This window comes from Rattus norvegicus, chromosome 19, assembly GCF_036323735.1.
Source record: "Rattus norvegicus strain BN/NHsdMcwi chromosome 19, GRCr8, whole genome shotgun sequence".
Lineage (NCBI taxonomy): Eukaryota > Metazoa > Chordata > Mammalia > Rodentia > Muridae > Rattus > Rattus norvegicus.
The window spans coordinates 45,317,889-45,330,947 of record NC_086037.1 but is presented as its reverse complement, the minus strand read 5'-3'; the positions used below and the strand labels follow the sequence as shown (position 1 = coordinate 45,330,947).

At 45.5% G+C, this 13,059-nt stretch overlaps 1 pseudogene; it reads right to left on the bottom strand.

The window, feature by feature from the left end:
* Positions 1-8,018: 8,018 nt before the first annotated feature.
* Nt5c2-ps1 (5'-nucleotidase, cytosolic II, pseudogene 1) lies at positions 8,019-11,455 on the bottom strand (annotated as a pseudogene).
* Between the last annotated feature and the right edge of the window lie 1,604 nt (positions 11,456-13,059).

The following is a 13,059-nucleotide window of genomic DNA, read 5'->3' as shown; positions in this document are numbered from 1 at the left end:
CTTCTTTTTACAATATAAGAAGAAATTAAAGAAATTCTGGGTAGATGTTTCCACGACCTATGAGATGCACATTATCTCATAGGAAAGGCTAACTGTGAGTGTGAGGGAGAAAGATGCTGTTGCGATATCCGTCCTGGTAGATCTGCAGCTGCTGTCTATTCTCTGGCCTTGACATCACAGAGAAGTAATGAAATGTTTGGAACCATAGGTCCCTGACATCAAATGGCAAACAGATCTTTGTGTCAGCGACGAGTGTCTTATTGTGCTGTCTGCTTAGGCCTCAAATGTGGTTTTTGTTTTTTTTTTTTAATTTACATGAATTTCTAAAATTTATTAGCTATGTAGAGCTCTAGAATATTAGACTTTCCATATCCCTTCCCTTCCTCGAGTCCTAAGATGTTTATGCTGCATTCATAGGCTTCATCCTTCCCTGATTGCCTGAGAGAAAAGAAGGCATTATGCAGGGAAAGGCACCAGTGCTGACGTTAATGCTTTAATGACGTTAGCTAAACCCATTAACACAGGAAGGACAAGGGACACACATCAAAGACCCAGCAACACAGCGTTAACCATGTTTTGAACTAACAGGTGTCACCTTTAAAGACTAATTTTAGGTTTAGAGAGCACACCATGTTCAGAATCCCCACTGATAGTCCTCGTTCCCCAGGAATTTGCGTTTAACAGATATATATATATATATAAAGAATAAAAAAAAACTAGACTTTTTTTTAAAAAGACATTTACCTTATGATCTTCATTTCAAAATTCTAATTAGGAAAAAAGCATTTAGACCACTTCCCACAAAAGGATATCCTGCAACATATCTGACTAACACCAGGGGTATAAAGGCAGCTAAGAATCTCACGGCCAGGAGACGCCTAAGGAGAAGTAACCATGGAGTATGCCACAGCAGAAAACGAACATGGACTCAAAAAACGAGGGACATCAGAATACAGTTGAGTTTGGCTTGTAAGAAAGTATCATCCAGGGCTGGAAAAATGGCTCAGTTAAGAACACTGACTGCTCTTCCAGGGGATGCAGGTTCGATTCCCAACACCATCCGTAACTCTGGTTCAGTGGGATCTGATGCCCACCTTTAGCCTCTGAGGGCACCAGGCACTCACGTGGCTCACAGACAGGAAAAATGTTCTTACCTACCAAATCAACGTAAATAAATCTTTTTTAAAAGACCACATTTGTGTGGAAAACTAATGGTAAAAAATGTACCAAACCAAGACTAGATATTAGTAAAGGTATCCGTGGGTATTGATAGGGATTCTGAATGCGGTGGATTCTCTGCCCATCTCTTCTCTAAACCTGAAACTGTGCTTTCAGAATGACATCTGTCATTTTCAAAGCCCTGGAGAGCTGGTGCTGTGGGTCAGTGGTCAAAGGCTAGAATCTGATAGCTGGGATAGGGACCAGGGCAGCCAAAACGGTATCCACTCTAGGGCAAAGCTTACGTGTTCATGGTCTTCCTCTCTCTTCTACATCGTTTTGTTTCTTATGAGCTCATAAGCCCTGCTTAGTGCCTGATACTGTGCACATTCAACTCACTGACGCACACACCAGTCTTCTAGAAACACCCTGTGGATATACCCAGAAGCATGCCTTGCCAATTACCAAGGCATCTCTCCAACCAGTCAGTGATACGCTAACTGCCCCTGGACACCTACAGAGGTCCCCAAAAGTTTTCACGGTAAAATGTCAACTGTATTACTCACCTCTAAGGAGAGTAAGGGCAAACCACCAAACACAGTAGCAAATTATTCCACCAAATCAGTGTTCTAGAAAACGGCCAATACTCTGTTATACAGCACAATGACCATTAGTTACTAAAGCAGACCCAGAAATGGAACTATTGATGTTGTCATCAGGAAATCTGAATGTGGTGATTTAAGTTAGAGGAGGCGCGAAAGCCTGAGGCAGAAGTTAGCTGCCCATGAATGAGAGCACTCTGTCTCACAATGCTGAGACTTCTCGTCAGGTAGGCATAGGGCTCATCTGACCCTGCAAAAGGTCAGGCTGAGACATGGTGGAGACTTTTGTAGTCTTCACAACCCAGAGTCTTTGGTCATCAGTCTGTAATTTATATACCTTTCTGCTACTAACAAATTTGGCTTTCAAGAGCCTTTCCAAGTGGCACCCACTGGTTTCTCCTTCCCCTTTCCAGTTAGCCTCTCCTCTGTGTGCCCCATGTGTATGAATTCTTCCTAGCACATGTAAAGGCCATTTTTTCCATCTGTAGTGTTTCTCTTTTTATTTAGGCTGTGAACATCTTGGAAGACAATTCTATCTCAATCTTTGTCTCCCTAGGACTTGTCGCAACACATTCAAAATTAATTTGGTAAATAAAAAACCAAACCAAGCAATCATATAGACAAAGAAAGGTGTCAGGTGGACTTCCAAGATCATGAAATCCTTCAGCTAACTCAGAAATTCCTCCCCACCCCACCTTGTAAAGCAAAATACAATAAAAAAATGCTCCTAATCTCTCCCTTGCTTCTTCTTTCTTAAGATTGCTGTTAATCCTCTACTCTCCAACAGTCAGAATGGAGGCCGTGTTAGAAACGGCTGGGATCAGGAAGAGTTGCACTGTTTTAGAGTCCAGCCTGGATGAAGAGACAGGGGCAGCACGGGCTGGAAACCCTCCTACCCGGGCCCTGCCCGTGAGCTGTGCAGCAATAGGCTCTGGCGTGAACAAAGCCAGGGAATGGAGAAGCTAGGTCCTGGGAATTTTAGGAAGTGACCGAAGCAGAAGCAAAGACTTTTTAAATAGTGAGGAAGAAAAGGAGGAGACACAAACTCACCACTTATTTGCTAAGGAAACTGAGCCCGTGGTCGGGGTCATAGAGCAGGCAGCAGAGCTGGGACTCTGATCATCCTTACACACCCACCTACTCCGACTTCCTACCTCCCCGTGTGTAATATATCCCCCCAGACTTCAGAGTTTCCTGGTGTTGTCAGACTGTGAATGCTGGACAACGTTGCAATAACGCCCAAGTGATGGGGAGAGCAGGAGATAGAACTGGACCAGCTTCACCTGGGGAAGTCTGCACCACCTCCCAAGGGTCCCTTAGCTATAAAACAGAGACAAAGTTTTACTTGCTTTCTGCCTCAGAGCACTGCAAGAAGAACCAGCTCGTTTGTGTCGGCTTTTGCCTCGGCAGGTGAAGCGCTGTCTGTAGGAGCTGTCACTGTTATTCCACATTTCTTCTTTGAATGATAAAAAAGTACGTTGTAGGGTTGGGGAGACGCAACTATGGGAGAGCGCACAGCCACCTTGCCTGCTCTAGAGGGATCTTGTGCCCTCTTCTGGCATCCGTGGGAACTGCATGCGTGTGATAACATGCACACATGCAGGCAAACACTCAAATACAGAAATATAAATCTTTTTTTTTAAAGTATACTAATGTTATGGATTTGGTTTATTGTGTATAGTATATTAATTGGGTTCCAATTCACACATCTACATGTAAGACACCACAGTCCCTGCCCCCAGTTGGCTCCAATTGGTAAATAAAGTTGCCATTGGTCAATGGCTGGGCAGGGAGACAGAAGAGGGATTTTACATTTCCTGGGCAAGAGAACCCAGGGACAAGGAAAGATTTAGAATCGCCATGCTGGGAAAGCAAGAGGATCAGGCAGGAGAGCTGCAGAAGACAGAGTAACAATCATGTAAGAGCTGGGGTGGGGGTAGCCCCAAGAGGCCTCTCCCCAATTGGGTCTCGGGTAGCAGAAAGGAAATATAGATTTTAGTAAGTAATAATTCAGGATTATCAGAGTGGAGGCATTAGCAATGTGGGAGTTTCGGAATAGCTCAGCCACTGAGCTGCTTAGGGCATATTAAAAATAAGGCCGTGGGGTGTGTGTGTGTGTGTGTGTGTGTGTGTGTGTGTGTGTGTGTCTTTCATTTGAGAATCCACAACCTTGGGGCAGTAGCAAGAAGCACACACACCAACTGGGGAATATAGAGAGGATTAGCCGCACTACTGTTCCATACTCTAGCAAAGAAATATAGTACAACCTCTTGTTACATGTATCAATCTTTGTATGCACTTCGCTCAGACAGCTGCCATCACGGTGGTCGTGTCCTCAGTAGCATTGCTGCAAAAGTGAACGATGATGTCATGACTACAATGATGTCATCGGGTGACCAGAGTTTCTCAGCTGCATCATAATCTGACATAACCACCTCCTGGCAGGTCTTTGAGTCAAACATCAGTTTGTGTTTTCCCTTTGTGGGAAATAGTCAATAAATAGGAGTGAAATTGATTCACTTTTAGGTCATTCATTCATATATTTTTGTGTCTAAATTACCTACCCACATCAGGTATCAAGAATATCATCATTTGGGTAATTTACTCTTTCCTAATAAAGTGTAATCAAGCATGTCTGTTCATTTCTTGATCAAGAACAGATAAACTTATTCCAAATCATATCATTAGCCTATCTAATACAGCACTCTGCCTCTAATACAACGCTCTGGCTTGGACTCCTCCCCTTCCTGTGAACCACTTAACAAAGCTCTACATATCACTGCAGGTCCTCGACTGACTGACTACCTCAGGCGATCAGTGAATGCTCTGCTCCTTCCACCATGAGACCTTTCCTGTGCTTTGGCTTGCGGTTTCTCTCTCTCTCTCTCTCTCTCTCTCTCTCTCTCTCTCTCTCTCTCTCTCTGTGTGTGTGTGTGTGTGTGCACGCGCGCGCGCTCATGTGTGCATTTTGGCAGATCTCTAAGTTCAAGGCCAGCCTGGTCTACAGAGAGAGTTCCAGGACAGCCAGCGTTACTTGGAGAAACCCTGTCTTGCAAAAAAAAAAAAAAAAAAGAAGAAGAAAGAAAGAAAGAAAAGAAGAAATAAAGACAAAAAGAGGCAATGTTCCAAAATCTAAACTTTCTGGGTGTTGAAATGATTCACAAGTGAATTTCACATCATAAAACTTCACTTCGTACTCAAAATCGTTGACCATATTATGTAAATTAGCCTTGGGTCCCATACATTAGGGAGGTGGAAAATGCTAATGGACTGCATGTTTAATCTTGGGTTCCTTCATCCCTACGTCTCATTGTGGCTCTGCAAATATCCACAGTCTGCAGAAAGGTGGGACTGTAAGATTCTGCCTCCAAGCACTTCAGAGAGGGATACTCATTCTCCACATGTGTATTCTGTATTCGTACACAGAAAAACTCTATGATTGAGAAGCTCGGCTGCCCTTTGTGTGTGTCACCTGAGCACATAGCCAAGGTGGAATCAGGGCTCAGAAAACTGTTGACGATGTGGCTGACTAGAGCCTGCCCGGGAGGAGCAGGACTATGCTCAAAGAGAACCCACAAGCCCAGCCGTCCTCAGGTTTCAACAAAATGAAGAACTGTCTTAAATACAAGCACTGGCTAAAATTAAACCTTGCTAAGACTACTGTACTCTTCCCTACAAATGGATCTAGGGGTACTCTAGGGACATTTGGAGGGCATTTTCCCCTGCATAAAACCAACCAAGTGGAATTAAATATTAAATTGAGAATGAACTCGTCAGAGCTCTGACTGACATTGAAATGATTCTGTCTTGAACACGGATATACTTCAATGTGCCTGTCCCAGAGCTCTGAATTTACTGTGACACTCCCCAAAAGTCTACCCATCCTTCCCAGTGGGCCCTGTGACACTCCCCAAATGTCTAGCCATTCTTCCCAGTGGACCTCTCTTTGGATATCAGTGTGTCTTAATCATTCCATTGTCCCTGTAAGTCTTCTGGGAAATAATTTTCTGGCAGCTTGAACCTACATCTCATCTCCATAGAGGCTCTAATACCATACCGTAGAACTAGTCCCCACTCATCAATCATGTGACCCCATTAATGTCACCCTGCCTGACCACCAAGGCTGGTCTGAATATCCCAGGACACATTCCAGCACTGACGTTGGTCACACATACTAAGTGCTTCCAGGTACAGTCCAGGTGGGCCTTGGGACTGGCAGCCTTATGGATTGGTGGATCTCCAATACCTTGTCTGAAGCGTCCTCAGGGACAATGATTCAAATGACTCAAATATCCATCGCTAACTTCACCCCGATTCTTTCAGAGACACCTCAAGAGATGACACACCAAACTCATCCTCACTACTTCATACCCACTGTACCTCTCCCTACCCCTTTCTGTCCCTAAGTCAAACAAAACCGTGGTCTACAATGTTTATAAACACAGTTGGCTGACAGCCAGAGCACCAGCATCTCCCTGCTGTTCAACATTGTGAGGACACCAGTCCTGATCCGGCAGCCTAAAGCAGACAGGGCCTCCCGGCAGCTCTCCCTGATACAGAGAGTTAAGAGCCACTCTGCACCGTGTATGGTCACACAGTGTATGGTGTTTGACTTCCCTACTCCTACACTATGGAGTACTAAATCTTGTGACGTCTAACTTCCCATTACAGATATAAAAAGACCTTTCCTTTGTTCTGTGGATTGGCCTGAGTCTCTTGTGGGAACTGGCCTAAGATTCCTTGGTATGATATGGTCCAGATATAAAGACTGCTCTCTGAAGACGTCCTCAGGCTTCCTCTAAATTCCTCTCTGGGTGGTGTTCTCTATCAGCCTATTTATTTTCCTCACTGTTAACGAAACCTCTCTTTTCCTTTCCCCTTTAAACCTCATGTGTAAAATCTCCCATATAGTGTACGCTGTCTAATGCTCTCTCCTCCTTCAAGGCCTCACCATGGCCTCAAGACCCTCATTATAGTGAGCCTCACTGAAGGGAAGGGTAGACTGAACGAGGGGTGTCCCTCACAGTCTCAGGTGTCTGAACACCTGTTCTCCAGTTGGTGGCGCTGCATGGGGAAATGTGGCTGGAGCAGCCCCATTGGAAGAAGTGCATCACCGGGACAGGCCTTGAGATACTTGAATTCACTTCCTCCCTTTCATGCTTGTGGTTGGAGATGTAAGCTCTCTCTCAGCTTCCTGTCTGGCCACCAAGCCTGCTGCTTGCTACCACACTTACCACCAGGGTAGGTGTGAATTCCTCTATAAGATGCTTTGGTCAGGGCGGTTGGGGAGAGGGAACACCCTTATAGAAGAAGGGGAATGGGATAGGGGGCCTATGGATGGGAAACCGGGAAAGGCAATAACAATTGAAATGTAAATAAAAAATATCCAATAAAAAAAAGGAGAAGGAAAGATGCTTTGGTTGTGGTGGGTTTTGTTTTGTTTTGTTTTGTTTTGTTTTGTTTTGTTTTGTTTTGTTTTGTTGACTCAGGGTCTCACTATGTAACTCTGGTGTCCTGGAACTCATTATGTAGGCCTTGAATTGACAGAGATCCGCCTGCCTCCTGCCTCCCACGTGCTAGGATTAAAGGTGTGCACCACCACCACCTGGATTTACTTTTAAAAAAACACACATTGCTCCCTTTTCCATCCCCAGTTCCACTCAAGTTTGACAATAATTCTGCTGTAGCACCCAAGCCCTCCCGGGGTTTCTGCTGTGTTCCTCTCTGACCTTCCTTACACTTTGTCTGCCAGGACTTATCCTCCGGGCTATCTCTCTCTGTCAGGACTTATCCTCCGGGCTATCTCTCTCTGTCAGGACTTATCCTCCGGGCTATCTCTCTCTGCCAGGACTTATCCTCCGGGCTATCTCTCTCTGCCAGGACTTATCCTCCAGGCTATCTCTCACTTACTCTCTCATGAAACTTATAACCCAAAATGAGACCCTAAATTTCTAAAACATGTCTGGACTATTAGCTACCCCTCTCCGTTGCATGTTTGTGGCTATGGCTAGACACGTCAATGGCTAAGCTCCTGGCAGGTAGGAAGAGAATGTTTATTGGACACACAGAGCCCTCCCACTCATTCTCCAGTTCCTGGCCCAAATGCCAACCTGCCACAGTCCAAACCTTCTGGAAGGAGACATTTCCAGGATAACCTAGTACGTATCATTACCCTAAGGACAATGCCTTAGATCGTAAGGGTGATGACGGTGGGCATCCCCACAGGTGTGTGTTAAGATGGGTGATTGATCTTACTGGCTATGTCAGATGTCGGGCCCTGATGAGAAACTGTCACAACCTGAATTGTCAGGAACGTCTCTATACTGTTAATAGAATCTCTCCTTCCACTCTTGTACCATTACGGCCTGGAAGAGGGCTGCCGACTCCTCCGTGTGTAGAGCTGGACCATTGCCTCCTTGCTACACAGGGTAGGGACTGCACTGCCAAGGATGGCTTTGATAAGTGCTTCTCACCTGCTTCAACTGAACTCTCCAAAGCCTTAAAACTGCCAAGTCCCTAACGGCGCGCGGCGGGCGGGGGGGGGGGCTTTCAAAGGGTCCCTTCAGGTAGTTAAACTTTAGTTCTCTGACACTTTCAGCTACTCTTGGATAACTATCCTCTGGCATCAGTGCCCCCTGACATTGTGACCTTTCCTTTCTAACGATACCCTCACAGCAGTACTAAACATTTGGCTCTGTTTTCAAATCAATCTTTAATAAACTAAAGTTAAAAGTATTTTTAAAGCCATTCTAAGGGCAGAGAAGATGGTTAATATCACTGGATGCTCTTCCAGAGGCCCCAGGACTGATTCTCAGCACCCACAGGTACAACCATCCATAACTCCAATCTCAGGGGATCGGACAACCTCTTTTGGCCTCCACAGGCACCACACATACACAAAGTAAAATAATTTTTTTTTTTGGTTCTTTTTTTCGGAGCTGGGGACCGAACCCAGGGCCTTGTGCTTCCTAGGCAAGCGCTCTACCACTGAGCTAAATCCCCAGCCCCATAATTTTTAAAAATCTAATTTAATACTTTTTTTTTCTTTAGTGAAAATGATGTATTTCTTCACTGAGGTACAATACTGCATTGGGAAAGTAGAGCTTGGAGCAATGGCCCCCTTTGTGGTAATGAAGTATCTGTGGGTCACCTCTTCCCACCAATCTTGTTGGCTCTACTCTGAAACCATTTACTACCCTTAGTGTATGCAGATGGTGCACTGCTGATGCAGACAGACAAGGGAACGCTAACCCAAGCCACAGTGGTGCCACCTCATGCAGTTTTCCACCCGACTTTTTACCTCTTCTTCCTATGCAGTTTCAAAGCATCTGCAGGGACTACAGAAGTAGCTACGGTTAGAATTATTTAAAGCCTTCAGAAGCTTTCTGAATGTACTCCTGATGGAGTTCTCCCACCCTTTCTAAGGCCACCCCTTCGCCTGTGAGTCCTGCCAGACTTGGGTGCCCAGGGTTTTAATTTGCCTCCTCCTCGTCCTCCTCCGTCACCACCACCACTATCATCATCATCCTCATCACCACCACCACCATCATCATCATCCTCATCATCATCATCACCACCACCATCATCCTCATCACCACCACCACCACCATCATCATCCTCATCATCATCATCACCACCACCATCATCATCATCCTCATCATCATCACCACCACCACCATCATCATCATCACCACCACCACCACCATCATCATCATCCTCATCATCATCATCACCACCACCATCATCATCATCCTCACCACCACCATCATCATCATCCTCATCCTCATCACCACCACCACCATCATCATCATCCTCATCATCATCATCACCACCACCACCACCATCATCATCACCACCACCACCATCATCATCATCATCCTCATCCTCATCACCACCACCACCATCATCATCATCCTCATCACCACCACCATCATCATCATCATCACCACCACCACCATCATCATCCTCATCATCATCATCACCACCACCATCATCATCATCACCACCACCACCATCATCATCATCATCACCACCACCATCATCATCATCATCATCCTCATCATGGAGGTATGTGCTGGGAAGTGGTTGGGGAATCTTGATCTCACTAGTGGACCTTGTAAGTGGGTGTCTTTGAAATCCACTGACATGCAGTTCTGAGAGGACCATCTCATTGTTCGCCGAGTGTGTCGCCCCACTGTTGATCCATGTGACCTCAGGGCATGGGCAGCTCTGACCGGCTAGCTGAATGGATAGTACAGCAGGCTGATGAGGGATGCTGCCTAGAGATCAGCGTAACACATCACTTGATGGCGGAGAGTGTCTGCTGGGAGCCATTATGAAACAGACTTCCCACCATCCCACTGTGCACACCCATGTTAACCTGTCCCTGGATGGAACTAATGTCCTAGCGTTCATGGTTACCGCTGTCAAGGTGCTTGTAGACTTCAGCCAAGAAAATATCCAAGCTCTGAGATTTTCAAAAAGTGAACTGTGTCAGTCAGACAAGGAGCTTTTGTGGAAGCTTAGGACCCACCAAGAAAACTCTCCACTCTTATCCCTTCTTTGACTTCAAAATGTCCCAAAATATGTGATCTCCAGTATACAAAATGTCTTTGCCCTTAGCTCCCAACAGGTCACAGACTGAATCAGATGAATCTCCTGAGAAGGTGATGCCATGCACCAGGGAGCCTGTGTAGGTAGCAATTTTCAGTTTTCTAGTGTAAGGTGTTCACCTGTTATAGTACTTACTGGGCCTTCTCCAAAAAGAGGTTTCCATGCATCCAAAATCAGACCAAAGTAAGACTGTTGTGATTGATGGGAGCTCCCAGGCTTGGGGCCATGTGCGAACTCAAACAGGTAAGTCATGATTTTATCTGTGTATTTATAGTCACCGTTAGTGGCAAGAAATACTTTCTGTAATTCCTTCATCTGACACGGGAGCAATGGCAACTTCTCATCTTTGACTATATACTTCGCAAGATTTTTCAACTGTCTTTTCCTAAAGAGAGCCTTTGTAATGGACCCAGTGGACTGTGGCTCTCATATCCTGGTAAGATACGAAGAGGTCCCCATCTTTAAATCCTGTGTTACAACTGGTATATCTGGGACAACTAGTAAACAAAAAACATCTACTAGGCAGGCCAACAGGTAGATCTCTGGGAGATTGAATAGTGTGTTCAGAATGTAAAACTCTTCTGTGTCACCTCCTTGGATAAATTTATTTGGATATTGCTCTCTAGTTTCCTGTCCTTTTCTGTGTGCACAAAAGATGAGGTTTCCATAGGCATCGGCTTTTAAAGGTCTCAATAGAATGTGTCAAAGACAAGTCCTCTGTAAAGAATTTAGAATCATCTGAGAAGCTGGGAAGCTCCTAGGGAGAGGCAGTGGAGACTAATCTCTCCGTGGTGAGCTCAAAGCAAAGAGACTCACATTCCAGAGACGTGTGCACAGCCAGGGTATAATATATGTCCAAATCCAAACACTTTTTCCCATGGTGCATTTCGGTTACAGACACCTGATGATAGGCTTTCATGTTATTAGCTACATCCACTGCATTCCATGACCGGTCACTCCAGGAGGACGCCATTTCTTTGTGTGAGGAATTCGGCTCCACCACACAGCAGCAGTCCTGGAGCACAACTACATTTTTTTTTTCAGACAGGGATTCTCTACATAGCCCTGACTGTCCTGGAACTCATTATGTAGACCAGGAACTATATAGTCAAGGAACGCACAGAGATCTATTTTTCTGTCTCCCAAGTGCTGGGATTGAAGACGTGCGCCACCACCCCTGGCCTTAATAAAATTTTAAATAAGAGGCCCTCCACTAGAATCATGTTAGTTCAACATCTCGTGACTTGGGACTCACTCCACTGAGAAAGATCAGAAGGACTCCCCTCTTCTTGTGGCAAGAAGTGAAGGACTATTCAAGCATTATTAACTGCTATCAAGGACTGTTCGATACTGCTAGAAATACCAATACTGAGTTACGCTTTCCTTACTGCTTTCTGTGAATGACTGAAATTGTTGAGCACCCGCCATCTGATGATTCCTTTATACCTGGCAGCCCTGTGCAGGGACCTGTCAGTCAAGCAGTTCCATTCCAATCAACTGGCTGAAATGCTCTCATGCCAGCAGGGCTGCTTTGGTTATTTTCAAGCACTCTGAGAACACCCCAGCAGCCTCAGAAGTCATGTTCCAGCCATGACTAGCCACTCCAGGCAGTCTGTCAGCCTCGGGAACGAGGACCAATTCATAAGTCAAGCGTCAGTGAACTTTAAATGACCTCACTTCTCCTGCAACTGTTCTTATGAAGCCAGAGGGGAGCACTTCCCCATGGGCCAGTAGAAAGCCTATGATTGGTGGGAGCACAATCTTTCATTTGCATGAATTACCATGTTGTGTTTGGTGAAGCCACAGTCCCTTCTTTGCATAAAGGGCTGTGCTATGATTGGTTTCCATGTTTGTCATACCCGTTTCTGTCCATGTAACCAAACTGCTCACTTTCAGATCACACTTATATAATAATTCTCATAAATTTCTGAGGATTTCCTATGGGCAGACAGTGGGTTTTAATTGTATTCACACCCCACAGATCCCCTAATCCCTCCCAGATCCAGCCCCTCCCAACTGTGTGCTATCTCTTTTTCTCTCTAGCCCACTGATTCCAGTTTGTGCCCGTATACTCATAGATGTGGGAGCAGTCTCTGGAGCACAGCTGACCTACCAGGGGCCACACCCTTAAAGAAAACTGACCTTCTTCCAGAAGCCACCAACTCTCGGGGGTGCCTCCACTGGGGGTGAAGGTTTGTGGGCCCTCCCACCCACCGCGCTGCATATTGGCTGGCTTGGTCTTGTGCAAGTCTTGTCCAGGCGCCCACGTCAGCTGTGAGCTCATAGTGCAGAGATCCTGTCCCTTCCAGAAGACAGCGTTCGTCTAGTCCTCCATGACCTCTGTCTGTCTCTTACGCTTTCTGCCCTCTTTTCCTTGATGGACCATGAGCCTTGGTGGAGCCGAGTGTGACACAGACGTCCCACTCGTGGCTGTCAGTTCACTTTTGAGTCATCTGGAAGATACTTTCTTGTACTATCCCCTGGAATAGCAATAACTCAATAACTGGCTGTCTTTTCTTCATTTTGCCTTGATTTTAGTGAAAGTACAGCAGGATGACTTGGTAACAGAAGAGAGAAGACAGAAAAGTGTCCACAGTGGGCATAGTTGTGACAGTAAAAAAAAAAAAAAAACAATGGTTTTTTTATTCCGAGCTAGTGCCAGTAGCGTACGTAGGGCCACATGGCA